We start from the raw sequence: 12,258 nt of genomic DNA, 5'->3' as shown, positions 1-12,258 counted from the left end.
TACTAGCCTGCGCCCTCCCCCTACTACCGCAAAAACCTTTTGCATAAGTGTGAACAAAATGCCACGAACCACCCCAGATGGGACTCGAACCCACAATCCCTGGCTTAGGAGGCCAGTGCCTTATCCATTAGGCCACTGGGGCCACTCGACAGAGAAGGGGAAAGTTCTTTCTTTTCCTCTTCTCTCACTGGAGTCACGGGTACTGGCCCACTGAAAAGGGCAAGTTGGCTCACGTCCAAAGCTGCAGTGTCCCAGCACACGCGGGCAAAAGGCACCTGCTTGCACTCGGCTGGACACTTCCGCTTTATGGGACACACGATGGAAAGTGGACTCAATTCCCAGACCTAACTCTTACCTGTTTGGTATTCTGACGCTCGATTGTAAAATATGGCCAGCTGGTAAAAATGACAAAGGGCACTCCAGCGCTGGTCCTTTGGCTGCAGGCGGCGTGTCAGCGGCCTAAAACAGCAAGAAATAGCGAGAGAAATAAAGTGAGAAGCAAGCACCTTTTCAATTGGGCTCTCGGGTCTATGGGACTGGCGTGCAGCCTCTTGATCACAAGCGCAGGTCCAGCGTGAAAGGGCGTGGCAGTGGAGTCACTCTGCTATTAATACCTGGTTGGCCAATCCTCGTTGCAATGGATGGCCATCTGCAGCTTTACTTGTAGCTCCACTGAAGGTATTTTGTTTTGGGCAAAGGGGTGAGATTGTGATTTCCCCTGCGGCAGATGAAGAGAAAGGGCTTTATGCACTACAGGTCCCTGGACAGCCAAGCAAGTGTGAGCCGGAGACTGTGCTTCAGCTCTGAAGCAGTGTATCGAGAGCCTTCGAGGAGGAGGGGAATTAGCTCAGATGGTAGAGCGCTCGCTTAGCATGCGAGAGGTAGCGGGATCGATGCCCGCATTCTCCAGCAAGACGCTTTTTCTTCATTTTCACTATTTTATTCAAAACTCGCCAATCGTCGCAAATAAAGTCATGTGCTCGCTTCTGTTTCTTTTACTATCATCCTAAAAGTCTTCCGTCCACTTTCTGCTATCCCAAAGAGTCATCCGCGCGAGGGCCGGCAACAGGCGTGATACTGTGCAACAGGCGCATTGCATGGCATTGGTGACATATTCAGGAAATTCCACTTTGATGCCACCCAGGGCTGTTAACCTTTTATTTCATTTCAATACGATGCTTAGAATAATTGGTTCAAAGTGCGCAGCCTTTGCTCTTTTATTTCGTTTTCATCGGAGCAGGTCGGAGCTGGCAGAAGAGTGAGCCCTGTCTGCAGGAGCTCTGATTCCAGAAAGCATATTTTCCCTGTCTTTCTTACCACTCATCTGTGTCTCTTCGCTGACATGAGGGGTTGCTACACTCTGCAGTCTCCCGGCATTTAAAGTCTGCTACCAGCAGAGCACGTTCTGGACTTCACAGCGCCCAGCAAAGTACTAGCCTGCGCCCTCCCCCTACTACCGCAAAAACCTTTTGCATAAGTGTGAACAAAATGCCACGAACCACCCCAGATGGGACTCGAACCCACAATCCCTGGCTTAGGAGGCCAGTGCCTTATCCATTAGGCCACTGGGGCCACTCGACAGAGAAGGGGAAAGTTCTTTCTTTTCCTCTTCTCTCACTGGAGTCACGGGTACTGGCCCACTGAAAAGGGCAAGTTGGCTCACGTCCAAAGCTGCAGTGTCCCAGCACACGCGGGCAAAAGGCACCTGCTTGCACTCGGCTGGACACTTCCGCTTTATGGGACACACGATGGAAAGTGGACTCAATTCCCAGACCTAACTCTTACCTGTTTGGTATTCTGACGCTCGATTGTAAAATATGGCCAGCTGGTAAAAATGACAAAGGGCACTCCAGCGCTGGTCCTTTGGCTGCAGGCGGCGTGTCAGCGGCCTAAAACAGCAAGAAATAGCGAGAGAAATAAAGTGAGAAGCAAGCACCTTTTCAATTGGGCTCTCGGGTCTATGGGACTGGCGTGCAGCCTCTTGATCACAAGCGCAGGTCCAGCGTGAAAGGGCGTGGCAGTGGAGTCACTCTGCTATTAATACCTGGTTGGCCAATCCTCGTTGCAATGGATGGCCATCTGCAGCTTTACTTGTAGCTCCACTGAAGGTATTTTGTTTTGGGCAAAGGGGTGAGATTGTGATTTCCCCTGCGGCAGATGAAGAGAAAGGGCTTTATGCACTACAGGTCCCTGGACAGCCAAGCAAGTGTGAGCCGGAGACTGTGCTTCAGCTCTGAAGCAGTGTATCGAGAGCCTTCGAGGAGGAGGGGAATTAGCTCAGATGGTAGAGCGCTCGCTTAGCATGCGAGAGGTAGCGGGATCGATGCCCGCATTCTCCAGCAAGACGCTTTTTCTTCATTTTCACTATTTTATTCAAAACTCGCCAATCGTCGCAAATAAAGTCATGTGCTCGCTTCTGTTTTTTTTACTATCATCCTAAAAGTCTTCCGTCCACTTTCTGCTATCCCAAAGAGTCATCCGCGCGAGGGCCGGCAACAGGCGTGATACTGTGCAACAGGCGCATTGCATGGCATTGGTGACATATTCAGGAAATTCCACTTTGATGCCACCCAGGGCTGTTAACCTTTTATTTCATTTCAATACGATGCTTAGAATAATTGGTTCAAAGTGCGCAGCCTTTGCTCTTTTATTTCGTTTTCATCGGAGCAGGTCGGAGCTGGCAGAAGAGTGAGCCCTGTCTGCAGGAGCTCTGATTCCAGAAAGCATATTTTCCCTGTCTTTCTTACCACTCATCTGTGTCTCTTCGCTGACATGAGGGGTTGCTACACTCTGCAGTCTCCCGGCATTTAAAGTCTGCTACCAGCAGAGCACGTTCTGGACTTCACAGCGCCCAGCAAAGTACTAGCCTGCGCCCACCCCCTACTACCGCAAAAACCTTTTGCATAAGTGTGAACAAAATGCCACGAACCACCCCAGATGGGACTCGAACCCACAATCCCTGGCTTAGAAGGCCAGTGCCTTATCCATTAGGCCACTGGGGCAACTCGACAGAGAAGGGGAAAGTTCTTTCTTTTCCTCTTCTCTCACTGGAGTCACGGGTACTGGCCCACTGAAAAGGGCAAGTTGGCTCACGTCCAAAGCTGCAGTGTCCCAGCACACGCGGGCAAAAGGCACCTGCTTGCACTCGGCTGGACACTTCCGCTTTATGGGACACACGATGGAAAGTGGACTCAATTCCCAGACCTAACTCTTACCTGTTTGGTATTCTGACGCTCGATTGTAAAATATGGCCAGCTGGTAAAAATGACAAAGGGCACTCCAGCGCTGGTCCTTTGGCTGCAGGCGGCGTGTCAGCGGCCTAAAACAGCAAGAAATAGCGAGAGAAATAAAGTGAGAAGCAAGCACCTTTTCAATTGGGCTCTCGGGTCTATGGGACTGGCGTGCAGCCTCTTGATCACAAGCGCAGGTCCAGCGTGAAAGGGCGTGGCAGTGGAGTCACTCTGCTATTAATACCTGGTTGGCCAATCCTCGTTGCAATGGATGGCCATCTGCAGCTTTACTTGTAGCTCCACTGAAGGTATTTTGTTTTGGGCAAAGGGGTGAGATTGTGATTTCCCCTGCGGCAGATGAAGAGAAAGGGCTTTATGCACTACAGGTCCCTGGACAGCCAAGCAAGTGTGAGCCGGAGACTGTGCTTCAGCTCTGAAGCAGTGTATCGAGAGCCTTCGAGGAGGAGGGGAATTAGCTCAGATGGTAGAGCGCTCGCTTAGCATGCGAGAGGTAGCGGGATCGATGCCCGCATTCTCCAGCAAGACGCTTTTTCTTCATTTTCACTATTTTATTCAAAACTCGCCAATCGTCGCAAATAAAGTCATGTGCTCGCTTCTGTTTTTTTTACTATCATCCTAAAAGTCTTCCGTCCACTTTCTGCTATCCCAAAGAGTCATCCGCGCGAGGGCCGGCAACAGGCGTGATACTGTGCAACAGGCGCATTGCATGGCATTGGTGACATATTCAGGAAATTCCACTTTGATGCCACCCAGGGCTGTTAACCTTTTATTTCATTTCAATACGATGCTTAGAATAATTGGTTCAAAGTGCGCAGCCTTTGCTCTTTTATTTCGTTTTCATCGGAGCAGGTCGGAGCTGGCAGAAGAGTGAGCCCTGTCTGCAGGAGCTCTGATTCCAGAAAGCATATTTTCCCTGTCTTTCTTACCACTCATCTGTGTCTCTTCGCTGACATGAGGGGTTGCTACACTCTGCAGTCTCCCGGCATTTAAAGTCTGCTACCAGCAGAGCACGTTCTGGACTTCACAGCGCCCAGCAAAGTACTAGCCTGCGCCCACCCCCTACTACCGCAAAAACCTTTTGCATAAGTGTGAACAAAATGCCACGAACCACCCCAGATGGGACTCGAACCCACAATCCCTGGCTTAGAAGGCCAGTGCCTTATCCATTAGGCCACTGGGGCAACTCGACAGAGAAGGGGAAAGTTCTTTCTTTTCCTCTTCTCTCACTGGAGTCACGGGTACTGGCCCACTGAAAAGGGCAAGTTGGCTCACGTCCAAAGCTGCAGTGTCCCAGCACACGCGGGCAAAAGGCACCTGCTTGCACTCGGCTGGACACTTCCGCTTTATGGGACACACGATGGAAAGTGGACTCAATTCCCAGACCTAACTCTTACCTGTTTGGTATTCTGACGCTCGATTGTAAAATATGGCCAGCTGGTAAAAATGACAAAGGGCACTCCAGCGCTGGTCCTTTGGCTGCAGGCGGCGTGTCAGCGGCCTAAAACAGCAAGAAATAGCGAGAGAAATAAAGTGAGAAGCAAGCACCTTTTCAATTGGGCTCTCGGGTCTATGGGACTGGCGTGCAGCCTCTTGATCACAAGCGCAGGTCCAGCGTGAAAGGGCGTGGCAGTGGAGTCACTCTGCTATTAATACCTGGTTGGCCAATCCTCGTTGCAATGGATGGCCATCTGCAGCTTTACTTGTAGCTCCACTGAAGGTATTTTGTTTTGGGCAAAGGGGTGAGATTGTGATTTCCCCTGCGGCAGATGAAGAGAAAGGGCTTTATGCACTACAGGTCCCTGGACAGCCAAGCAAGTGTGAGCCGGAGACTGTGCTTCAGCTCTGAAGCAGTGTATCGAGAGCCTTCGAGGAGGAGGGGAATTAGCTCAGATGGTAGAGCGCTCGCTTAGCATGCGAGAGGTAGCAGGATCGATGCCCGCATTCTCCAGCAAGACGCTTTTTCTTCATTTTCACTATTTTATTCAAAACTCGCCAATCGTCGCAAATAAAGTCATGTGCTCGCTTCTGGTTTTTTTACTATCATCCTAAAAGTCTTCCGTCCACTTTCTGCTATCCCAAAGAGTCATCCGCGCGAGGGCCGGCAACAGGCGTGATACTGTGCAACAGGCTCATTGCATGGCATTGGTGACATATTCAGGAAATTCCACTTTGATGCCACCCAGGGCTGTTAACCTTTTATTTCATTTCAATACGATGCTTAGAATAATTGGTTCAAAGTGCGCAGCCTTTGCTCTTTTATTTCGTTTTCATCGGAGCAGGTCGGAGCTGGCAGAAGAGTGAGCCCTGTCTGCAGGAGCTCTGATTCCAGAAAGCATATTTTCCCTGTCTTTCTTACCACTCATCTGTGTCTCTTCGCTGACATGAGGGGTTGCTACACTCTGCAGTCTCCCGGCATTTAAAGTCTGCTACCAGCAGAGCACGTTCTGGACTTCACAGCGCCCAGCAAAGTACTAGCCTGCGCCCTCCCCCTACTACCGCAAAAACCTTTTGCATAAGTGTGAACAAAATGCCACGAACCACCCCAGATGGGGCTCGAACCCACAATCCCTGGCTTAGGAGGCCAGTGCCTTATCCATTAGGCCACTGGGGCCACTCGACAGAGAAGGGGAAAGTTCTTTCTTTTCCTCTTCTCTCACTGGAGTCACGGGTACTGGCCCACTGAAAAGGGCAAGTTGGCTCACGTCCAAAGCTGCAGTGTCCCAGCACACGCGGGCAAAAGGCACCTGCTTGCACTCGGCTGGACACTTCCGCTTTATGGGACACACGATGGAAAGTGGACTCAATTCCCAGACCTAACTCTTACCTGTTTGGTATTCTGACGCTCGATTGTAAAATATGGCCAGCTGGTAAAAATGACAAAGGGCACTCCAGCGCTGGTCCTTTGGCTGCAGGCGGCGTGTCAGCGGACTAAAACAGCAAGAAATAGCGAGAGAAATGAAGTGAGAAGCAAGCACCTTTTCAATTGGGCTCTCGGGTCTATGGGACTGGCGTGCAGCCTCTTGATCACAAGCGCAGGTCCAGCGTGAAAGGGCGTGGGAGTGGAGTCACTCTGCTATTAATACCTGGTTGGCCAATCCTCATTGCAATGGATGGCCATCTGCAGCTTTACTTGTAGCTCCACTGAAGGTATTTTGTTTTGGGCAAAGGGGTGAGATTGTGATTTCCTCTGCGGCAGATGAAGAGAAAGGGCTTTATGCACTACAGGTCCCTGGACAGCCAAGCAAGTGTGAGCCGGAGACTGTGCTTCAGCTCTGAAGCAGTGTATCGAGATCCTTCGAGGAGGAGGGGAATTAGCTCAGATGGTAGAGCGCTCGCTTAGCATGCGAGAGGTAGCGGGATCGATGCCCGCATTCTCCAGCAAGACACTTTTTCTTCATTTTCACTATTTTATTCAAAACTCACCAATCGTCGCAAATAAAGTCATGTGCTCGCTTCTGTTTTTTTTACTATCATCCTAAAAGTCTTCCGTCCACTTTCTGCTATCCCAAAGAGTCATCCGCGCGAGGGCCGGCAACAGGCGTGATACTGTGCAACAGGCGCATTGCATGGCATTGGTGACATATTCAGGAAATTCCACTTTGATGCCACCCAGGGCTGTTGACCTTTTATTTCAGTTCAATACGATGCTTCGAATAATTGGTTCAAAGTGCGCAGCCTTTGCTCTTTTATTTCGTTTTCATCGGAGCAGGTCGGAGCTGGCAGAAGAGTGAGCCCTGTCTGCAGGAGCTCTGATTCCAGAAAGCATATTTTCCCTGTCTTTCTTACCACTCATCTGTGTCTCTTCGCTGACATGAGGGGTTGCTACACTCTGCAGTCTCCCGGCATTTAAAGTCTGCTACCAGCAGAGCACGTTCTGGACTTCACAGCGCCCAGCAAAGTACTAGCCTGCGCCCACCCCCTACTACCGCAAAAACCTTTTGCATAAGTGTGAACAAAATGCCACGAACCTCCCCAGATGGGACTCGAACCCACAATCCCTGGCTTAGGAGGCCAGTGCCTTATCCATTAGGCCACTGGGGCCACTCGACAGAGAAGGGGAAAGTTCTTTCTTTTCCTCTTCTCTCACTGGAGTCACGGGTACTGGCCCACTGAAAAGGGCAAGTTGGCTCACGTCCAAAGCTGCAGTGTCCCAGCACACGCGGGCAAAAGGCACCTGCTTGCACTCGGCTGGACACTTCCGCTTTATGGGACACACGATGGAAAGTGGACTCAATTCCCAGACCTAACTCTTACCTGTTTGGTATTCTGACGCTCGATTGTAAAATATGGCCAGCTGGTAAAAATGACAAAGGGCACTCCAGCGCTGGTCCTTTGGCTGCAGGCGGCGTGTCAGCGGCCTAAAACAGCAAGAAATAGCGAGAGAAATAAAGTGAGAAGCAAGCACCTTTTCAATTGGGCTCTCGGGTCTATGGGACTGGCGTGCAGCCTCTTGATCACAAGCGCAGGTCCAGCGTGAAAGGGCGTGGCAGTGGAGTCACTCTGCTATTAATACCTGGTTGGCCAATCCTCGTTGCAATGGATGGCCATCTGCAGCTTTACTTGTAGCTCCACTGAAGGTATTTTGTTTTGGGCAAAGGGGTGAGATTGTGATTTCCCCTGCGGCAGATGAAGAGAAAGGGCTTTATGCACTACAGGTCCCTGGACAGCCAAGCAAGTGTGAGCCGGAGACTGTGCTTCAGCTCTGAAGCAGTGTATCGAGAGCCTTCGATGAGGAGGGGAATTAGCTCAGATGGTAGAGCGCTCGCTTAGCATGCGAGAGGTAGCGGGATCGATGCCCGCATTCTCCAGCAAGACGCTTTTTCTTCATTTTCACTATTTTATTCAAAACTCGCCAATCGTCGCAAATAAAGTCATGTGCTCGCTTCTGTTTTTTTTACTATCATTCTTAAAGTCTTCCGTCCACTTTCTGCTATCCCAAAGAGTCATCCGCACGAGGGCCGGCAACAGGCGTGATACTGTGCAACAGGCGCATTGCATGGCATTGGTGACATATTCAGGAAATTCCACTTTGATGCCACCCAGGGCTGTTAACCTTTTATTTCAGTTCAATACGATGCTTCGAATAATTGGTTCAAAGTGCGCAGCCTTTGCTCTTTTATTTCGTTTTCATCGGAGCAGGTCGGAGCTGGCAGAAGAGTGAGCCCTGTCTGCAGGAGCTCTGATTCCAGAAAGCATATTTTCCCTGTCTTTCTTACCACTCATCTGTGTCTCTTCGCTGACATGAGGGGTTGCTACACTCTGCAGTCTCCCGGCATTTAAAGTCTGCTACCAGCAGAGCACGTTCTGGACTTCACAGCGCCCAGCAAAGTACTAGCCTGCGCCCTCCCCCTACTACCGCAAAAACCTTTTGCATAAGTGTGAACAAAATGCCACGAACCACCCCAGATGGGGCTCGAACCCACAATCCCTGGCTTAGGAGGACAGTGCCTTATCCATTAGGCCACTGGGGCCACTCGACAGAGAAGGGGAAAGTTCTTTCTTTTCCTCTTCTCTCACTGGAGTCACGGGTACTGGCCCACTGAAAAGGGCAAGTTGGCTCACGTCCAAAGCTGCAGTGTCCCAGCACACGCGGGCAAAAGGCACCTGCTTGCACTCGGCTGGACACTTCCGCTTTATGGGACACACGATGGAAAGTGGACTCAATTCCCAGACCTAACTCTTACCTGTTTGGTATTCTGACGCTCGATTGTAAAATATGGCCAGCTGGTAAAAATGACAAAGGGCACTCCAGCGCTGGTCCTTTGGCTGCAGGCGGCGTGTCAGCGGCCTAAAACAGCAAGAAATAGCGAGAGAAATAAAGTGAGAAGCAAGCACCTTTTCAATTGGGCTCTCGGGTCTATGGGACTGGCGTGCAGCCTCTTGATCACAAGCGCAGGTCCAGCGTGAAAGGGCGTGGGAGTGGAGTCACTCTGCTATTAATACCTGGTTGGCCAATCCTCATTGCAATGGATGGCCATCTGCAGCTTTACTTGTAGCTCCACTGAAGGTATTTTGTTTTGGGCAAAGGGGTGAGATTGTGATTTCCTCTGCGGCAGATGAAGAGAAAGGGCTTTATGCACTACAGGTCCCTGGACAGCCAAGCAAGTGTGAGCCGGAGACTGTGCTTCAGCTCTGAAGCAGTGTATCGAGAGCCTTCGAGGAGGAGGGGAATTAGCTCAGATGGTAGAGCGCTCGCTTAGCATGCGAGAGGTAGTGGGATCGATGCCCGCATTCTCCAGCAAGACGCTTTTTCTTCATTTTCACTATTTTATTCAAAACTCACCAATCGTCGCAAATAAAGTCATGTGCTCGCTTCTGTTTTTTTTACTATCATCCTAAAAGTCTTCCGTCCACTTTCTGCTATCCCAAAGAGTCATCCGCGCGAGGGCCGGCAAGAGGCGTGATACTGTGCAACAGGCGCATTGCATGGCATTGGTGACATATTCAGGAAATTCCACTTTGATGCCACCCAGGGCTGTTAACCTTTTATTTCATTTCAATACGATGCTTCGAATAATTGGTTCAAAGTGCGCAGCCTTTGCTCTTTTATTTCGTTTTCATCGGAGCAGGTCGGAGCTGGCAGAAGAGTGAGCCCTGTCTGCAGGAGCTCTGATTCCAGAAAGCATATTTTCCCTGTCTTTCTTACCACTCATCTGTGTCTCTTCGCTGACATGAGGGGTTGCTACACTCTGCAGTCTCCCGGCATTTAAAGTCTGCTACCAGCAGAGCACGTTCTGGACTTCACAGCGCCCAGCAAAGTACTAGCCTGCGCCCACCCCCTACTACCGCAAAAACCTTTTGCATAAGTGTGAACAAAATGCCACGAACCACCCCAGATGGGACTCGAACCCACAATCCCTGGCTTAGGAGGCCAGTGCCTTATCCATTAGGCCACTGGGGCCACTCGACAGAGAAGGGGAAAGTTCTTTCTTTTCCTCTTCTCTCACTGGAGTCACGGGTACTGGCCCACTGAAAAGGGCAAGTTGGCTCACGTCCAAAGCTGCAGTGTCCCAGCACACGCGGGCAAAAGGCACCTGCTTGCACTCGGCTGGACACTTCCGCTTTATGGGACACACGATGGAAAGTGGACTCAATTCCCAGACCTAACTCTTACCTGTTTGGTATTCTGACGCTCGATTGTAAAATATGGCCAGCTGGTAAAAATGACAAAGGGCACTCCAGCGCTGGTCCTTTGGCTGCAGGCGGCGTGTCAGCGGCCTAAAACAGCAAGAAATAGCGAGAGAAATAAAGTGAGAAGCAAGCACTTTTTCAATTGGGCTCTCGGGTCTATGGGACTGGCGTGCAGCCTCTTGATCACAAGCGCAGGTCCAGCGTGAAAGGGCGTGGCAGTGGAGTCACTCTGCTATTAATACCTGGTTGGCCAATCCTCGTTGCAATGGATGGCCATCTGCAGCTTTACTTGTAGCTCCACTGAAGGTATTTTGTTTTGGGCAAAGGGGTGAGATTGTGATTTCCCCTGCGGCAGATGAAGAGAAAGGGCTTTATGCACTACAGGTCCCTGGACAGCCAAGCAAGTGTGAGCCGGAGACTGTGCTTCAGCTCTGAAGCAGTGTATCGAGAGCCTTCGAGGAGGAGGGGAATTAGCTCAGATGGTAGAGCGCTCGCTTAGCATGCGAGAGGTAGTGGGATCGATGCCCGCATTCTCCAGCAAGACGCTTTTTCTTCATTTTCACTATTTTATTCAAAACTCGCCAATCGTCGCAAATAAAGTCATGTGCTCGCTTCTGTTTTTTTTACTATCATCCTAAAAGTCTTCCGTCCACTTTCTGCTATCCCAAAGAGTCATCCGCGCGAGGGCCGGCAAGAGGCGTGATACTGTGCAACAGGCGCATTGCATGGCATTGGTGACATATTCAGGAAATTCCACTTTGATGCCACCCAGGGCTGTTAACCTTTTATTTCATTTCAATACGATGCTTCGAATAATTGGTTCAAAGTGCGCAGCCTTTGCTCTTTTATTTCGTTTTCATCGGAGCAGGTCGGAGCTGGCAGAAGAGTGAGCCCTGTCTGCAGGAGCTCTGATTCCAGAAAGCATATTTTCCCTGTCTTTCTTACCACTCATCTGTGTCTCTTCGCTGACATGAGGGGTTGCTACACTCTGCAGTCTCCCGGCATTTAAAGTCTGCTACCAGCAGAGCACGTTCTGGACTTCACAGCGCCCAGCAAAGTACTAGCCTGCGCCCACCCCCTACTACCGCAAAAACCTTTTGCATGCTTTGGCAGAAGTGTGAACAAAATGCCACGAACCACCCCAGATGGGACTTGAACCCACAATCCCTGGCTTAGGAGGCCAGTGCCTTATCCATTAGGCCACTGGGGCCACTCGACAGAGAAGGGGAAAGTTCTTTCTTTTCCTCTTCTCTCACTGGAGTCACGGGTACTGGCCCACTGAAAAGGGCAAGTTGGCTCACGTCCAAAGCTGCAGTGTCCCAGCACACGCGGGCAAAAGGCACCTGCTTGCACTCGGCTGGACACTTCCGCTTTATGGGACACACGATGGAAAGTGGACTCAATTCCCAGACCTAACTCTTACCTGTTTGGTATTCTGACGCTCGATTGTAAAATATGGCCAGCTGGTAAAAATGACAAAGGGCACTCCAGCGCTGGTCCTTTGGCTGCAGGCGGCGTGTCAGCGGCCTAAAACAGCAAGAAATAGCGAGAGAAATAAAGTGAGAAGCAAGCACCTTTTCAATTGGGCTCTCGGGTCTATGGGACTGGCGTGCAGCCTCTTGATCACAAGCGCAGGTCCAGCGTGAAAGGGCGTGGCAGTGGAGTCACTCTGCTATTAATACCTGGTTGGCCAATCCTCGTTGCAATGGATGGCCATCTGCAGCTTTACTTGTAGCTCCACTGAAGGTATTTTGTTTTGGGCAAAGGGGTGAGATTGTGATTTCCCCTGCGGCAGATGAAGAGAAAGGGCTTTATGCACTACAGGTCCCTGGACACCCAAGCAAGTGTGAGCCGGAGACTGTGCTTCAGCTCTGAA

The 12,258-nt window shown here is 50.7% G+C and overlaps 16 non-coding genes across 16 annotated transcripts; 7 read left to right on the top strand and 9 right to left on the bottom strand.

Annotated features, from left to right (window-relative positions):
* Nucleotides 1-69: 69 nt before the first annotated feature.
* Nucleotides 70-142, bottom strand: TRNAR-CCU (transfer RNA arginine (anticodon CCU)). Its single transcript has one exon. It is a non-coding gene; the product is annotated as a tRNA-Arg (tRNA).
* A 694-nt stretch (nucleotides 143-836) lies between these two features.
* On the top strand, nucleotides 837-909 carry TRNAA-AGC (transfer RNA alanine (anticodon AGC)). Its single transcript has one exon. It is a non-coding gene; the product is annotated as a tRNA-Ala (tRNA).
* A 590-nt stretch (nucleotides 910-1,499) lies between these two features.
* On the bottom strand, nucleotides 1,500-1,572 carry TRNAR-CCU (transfer RNA arginine (anticodon CCU)). The gene has a single exon. It is a non-coding gene; the product is annotated as a tRNA-Arg (tRNA).
* A 694-nt stretch (nucleotides 1,573-2,266) lies between these two features.
* TRNAA-AGC (transfer RNA alanine (anticodon AGC)) lies at nucleotides 2,267-2,339 on the top strand. The gene has a single exon. It is a non-coding gene; the product is annotated as a tRNA-Ala (tRNA).
* Nucleotides 2,340-2,929: 590 nt separating this feature from the next.
* TRNAR-UCU (transfer RNA arginine (anticodon UCU)) lies at nucleotides 2,930-3,002 on the bottom strand. Its single transcript has one exon. It is a non-coding gene; the product is annotated as a tRNA-Arg (tRNA).
* A 694-nt stretch (nucleotides 3,003-3,696) lies between these two features.
* On the top strand, nucleotides 3,697-3,769 carry TRNAA-AGC (transfer RNA alanine (anticodon AGC)). Its single transcript has one exon. It is a non-coding gene; the product is annotated as a tRNA-Ala (tRNA).
* A 590-nt stretch (nucleotides 3,770-4,359) lies between these two features.
* TRNAR-UCU (transfer RNA arginine (anticodon UCU)) lies at nucleotides 4,360-4,432 on the bottom strand. Its single transcript has one exon. It is a non-coding gene; the product is annotated as a tRNA-Arg (tRNA).
* Nucleotides 4,433-5,789: 1,357 nt separating this feature from the next.
* On the bottom strand, nucleotides 5,790-5,862 carry TRNAR-CCU (transfer RNA arginine (anticodon CCU)). Its single transcript has one exon. It is a non-coding gene; the product is annotated as a tRNA-Arg (tRNA).
* A 694-nt stretch (nucleotides 5,863-6,556) lies between these two features.
* On the top strand, nucleotides 6,557-6,629 carry TRNAA-AGC (transfer RNA alanine (anticodon AGC)). Its single transcript has one exon. It is a non-coding gene; the product is annotated as a tRNA-Ala (tRNA).
* Nucleotides 6,630-7,219: 590 nt separating this feature from the next.
* On the bottom strand, nucleotides 7,220-7,292 carry TRNAR-CCU (transfer RNA arginine (anticodon CCU)). The gene has a single exon. It is a non-coding gene; the product is annotated as a tRNA-Arg (tRNA).
* A 694-nt stretch (nucleotides 7,293-7,986) lies between these two features.
* TRNAA-AGC (transfer RNA alanine (anticodon AGC)) lies at nucleotides 7,987-8,059 on the top strand. Its single transcript has one exon. It is a non-coding gene; the product is annotated as a tRNA-Ala (tRNA).
* A 590-nt stretch (nucleotides 8,060-8,649) lies between these two features.
* On the bottom strand, nucleotides 8,650-8,722 carry TRNAR-CCU (transfer RNA arginine (anticodon CCU)). The gene has a single exon. It is a non-coding gene; the product is annotated as a tRNA-Arg (tRNA).
* A 694-nt stretch (nucleotides 8,723-9,416) lies between these two features.
* On the top strand, nucleotides 9,417-9,489 carry TRNAA-AGC (transfer RNA alanine (anticodon AGC)). The gene has a single exon. It is a non-coding gene; the product is annotated as a tRNA-Ala (tRNA).
* Nucleotides 9,490-10,079: 590 nt separating this feature from the next.
* TRNAR-CCU (transfer RNA arginine (anticodon CCU)) lies at nucleotides 10,080-10,152 on the bottom strand. The gene has a single exon. It is a non-coding gene; the product is annotated as a tRNA-Arg (tRNA).
* Nucleotides 10,153-10,846: 694 nt separating this feature from the next.
* On the top strand, nucleotides 10,847-10,919 carry TRNAA-AGC (transfer RNA alanine (anticodon AGC)). Its single transcript has one exon. It is a non-coding gene; the product is annotated as a tRNA-Ala (tRNA).
* A 600-nt stretch (nucleotides 10,920-11,519) lies between these two features.
* On the bottom strand, nucleotides 11,520-11,592 carry TRNAR-CCU (transfer RNA arginine (anticodon CCU)). The gene has a single exon. It is a non-coding gene; the product is annotated as a tRNA-Arg (tRNA).
* Between the last annotated feature and the right edge of the window lie 666 nt (nucleotides 11,593-12,258).

The sequence above is a fragment of the Ambystoma mexicanum genome, chromosome 5q (genome assembly GCF_040938575.1).
Source record: "Ambystoma mexicanum isolate Mex_15411 chromosome 5q, UKY_AmexF1_1, whole genome shotgun sequence".
NCBI lineage: Eukaryota > Metazoa > Chordata > Amphibia > Caudata > Ambystomatidae > Ambystoma > Ambystoma mexicanum.
This window is presented reverse-complemented; position numbering and strand designations above follow the sequence as displayed.